The sequence below is a fragment of the Cajanus cajan genome, chromosome 3 (assembly GCF_000230855.2).
Source record: "Cajanus cajan strain Asha chromosome 3, NIPB_CcT2T_4, whole genome shotgun sequence".
Classification (NCBI taxonomy): domain Eukaryota; kingdom Viridiplantae; phylum Streptophyta; class Magnoliopsida; order Fabales; family Fabaceae; genus Cajanus; species Cajanus cajan.
The window spans coordinates 20704445-20707633 of NC_138519.1; the positions used below are offsets into that span (position 1 = coordinate 20704445).

The 3189-nt window shown below is 36.2% G+C and overlaps 1 non-coding gene across 1 annotated transcript; it reads right to left on the bottom strand.

The window, feature by feature from the left end:
- Positions 1 to 212: 212 nt before the first annotated feature.
- Positions 213 to 319, bottom strand: LOC145956673 (small nucleolar RNA R71). Its single transcript, XR_014432911.1, has one exon. It is a non-coding gene; the product is annotated as a small nucleolar RNA R71 (small nucleolar RNA).
- Positions 320 to 3189: the final 2870 nt, after the last annotated feature.

Genomic DNA, 3189 nt, shown 5'->3' on the forward strand with positions numbered 1-3189 from the left:
CTAATGACCACTTAGAGGGGTTCTTGGAAATCTGTGAGACCCAGCAATTTGATGATGAAGTTTCTGATGGAATGCGACTCCGCTTATTCTCACTCACCTTGAGAGATAAGGCAAAGGTGTGGCTAAGAACAGTGCCTAGAGAAAAGATAGCAACTTGGGAATTATGTGAAAGAGCTTTTCTAGAGAAATTCTTTCCTCCTTCTAAAACTAAAGAATTGAGGAAGAAAATCACTAATTTCCAACAAGGCACTGGAGAGACTATTTATGAAGCATGGGAGCGGTTCAAAGGATATCTTCAAGCATGCCCACAACATGGCTTCAACCGTTGGCTTACCATCCAATTTTTCTTTGAAGGATTGGACCAACAAAGCACCATGATATTAGACTCAGCAGCTGGAGGATCTTTCATGGGGAAACCTATTAATGACTGCATGATTATTTTGGAAAATGTAGCCTCAAATCACAGCCAATACAGTGAAAGAGAAGTCACAGCAAGGAAAGGAACTCCGGGGCGATATGAAGTGAACAATATTGAGTTACTCTTAGCAAAATTTGATACTCTTAATCAAAGATTAGACAAGATGGAAAAAGCTAAGGTTAATTCAGTGGCTACAAATCAAGTATGTGACCTTTGTAGGGAACAAGGGCACACTGCAGTAGATTGTACCTCAATTTTTACTGGAGAAAAAGAAGATACTACTGAACAGGTGGCAGCTTCTCATAATTTCTATGACACTCCTCGAAGAGAGAAGAGTAATCCATATTCCAACACATACAACCCTGGTTGGAAGAATCATCCTAACTTTTCTTGGAAGAATAACCCAGTTCAAGGAACTAGCAATCAGCAACCTAATTTCCGTCCGTCCAATCACTTCATTAATGGGGAAGGAAATCCAGTACAGACACCCTCAATTCAACAAAGTGTTTCAAGATTAGAAAACCTTATGGAGAATTTTGTCACTAATCAAAAACAGACCAATGATTCAATGGAAAATTCTATTCAAAACCTTGCTGTCAAGGTTGAGAATATTACTCTCCACAACAAGATGCTGGAAAATCAAATTGCACAGTTGATGCCTAGTTCAAACAATTCTCCAGGTAAGTTCCCAGGTAAAACAGTTGCAAACCCAGCTGAAAATGTTAATGCTGTTACTTTAAGGAGTGGGAAGAAATTAGACAGACCTGTGTCTAATCAAAATGATAATATTGAGATTGATGAAGACGCTTCTCCTATGGTTGAAAAACCTGAAAAAGAGAGATTAGAAAAAGAAAAAGTATCTTCATCAAAGCCTCAAACTGTTTATCACCCTCCAATTCCTTTTCCTCAAAGGTTAGCAAGGACTAAACTTGATAGACAATTTGAAAAATTTTTAAATATGATCAAACAAGTGTATGTAAACATTCCATTTGTAGAAGCTCTACAACAGATGCCTACATATGCTAAATTTCTTAAGGATCTTTTAGCTAACCGAAGGAAATTGGATGATAGAGAGACTGTTACATTGATCCATCATAATTTGCCCAAAAAACTTAAGGATCCTGGTAGTTTCTCTATACCTTGTCTCATTGGAAATCTAAGGTTTGAAAAAGCCTTATGTGACCTTGGGGCAAGTATCAGTTTAATGCCTTTATCAATTTGCAAGAAATTAGATATGGGAGAATTAAAGCCTACAGCAATGTCAATCCAGTTAGCAGATAGATCTATAAAATATCCCATAGGAATTTTAGAAGATGTTCCAGTTAAGATAGGTAAATTTTTAATTCCGGGAGATTTTGTTGTTTTAGAAATGGAAGAGGACAAACAAATACCAATCATACTAGGTAGACCATTTTTGGCTACAGCAGGCGTGATAGTAGATGTCAAACATGGAAAATTGTCCTTATCCATTAATGATGAAACAATGGAATTTAATATTGCTAAATCTGTTAGACAACCTTCTCTTGAAAATATTTGCTGCAGGGTTGATATATTGCCTAAAGACATGGAGGAAGAAGTCATGAGATCTATTTTGAGGGATCCCTTGGAGAATTTTCTAGTTGGAGGAAAGCACATAGATCTTGAGGGGATTCAACCTAATTATGCTTGCTTGATCGATTCAAGTCCCCCGTGTAAAGAAAAAGATCCTCTAGTAGAAAGTCTTCTTGAGTCTTCAACAGATTGGCAAGAAGAAAACTCTCCAAAGTTAGAACTTAAACCACTTCCTTCATCTTTAAGGTATGAGTTTTTGGGGGCTAATTCCACTTATCCAGTCATAGTAAATTCAGCTTTAAATGAAAAAGAAACTGAAAAACTTCTCAATGAGTTGAGAAAATTTAGAAAAGTTATTGGATATACTATGGCTGATATAAAGGGAATTAGTTTTTCATTTTGTATGCATCGTATCTTCTTGGAGGAAGGATCCAAACCTTCTGTTGAAACTCAAAGAAGACTAAATCCCAAGATGAAAGAAGAGGTAAAGAAAGAAATTTTGAAATTATTGGATGCTAAGGTAATTTATGCTATATCTGATAGTCCTTGGGTTAGTCCAGTTCATGTGGTTCCTAAGAAAGGTGGGATGACAGTAGTTAAAAATGATAATAATGAATTAATTCCCACAAGAACTGTGACTGGGTGGCGTATGTGTGTTGATTATAGAAAATTAAATAATGCCACTAGAAAGGATCACTTTCCCTTACCTTTTATTGATCAAATGCTTGAAAGGTTAGCAATGCATTCATACTTTTGTTATTTGGACGGATACTCCGGTTTTCATCAAATCCCTATTCATCCATTAGACCAAGAGAAAACTACTTTTACATGTCCCTATGGTACTTTTGCTTATAGGAGAATGCCTTTTGGCCTATGTAATGCACCTGCGACCTTTCAAAGATGTATGACTGCAATCTTTAGTGATTTATTAGAAAAAGAGATGGAAGTTTTCATGGATGACTTTTCAGTTTATGGTATTTCCTTTGATGACTGTCTATTAAATCTAACTAAAGTATTGCAGCGTTGCTCTGAAGTGAATTTAGTCTTAAATTGGGAAAAATGTCATTTTATGGTACAAGAAGGAATTGTCTTAGGACACCTAATATCTGGGAGAGGAATTGAGGTAGATAGAGCAAAAATAGAAGTAATTGATAAATTGCCTCTTCCAATTGATGTTAAAGGTGTTAGAAGTTTCTTAGGGCATGCCGGTTTCTACCGAA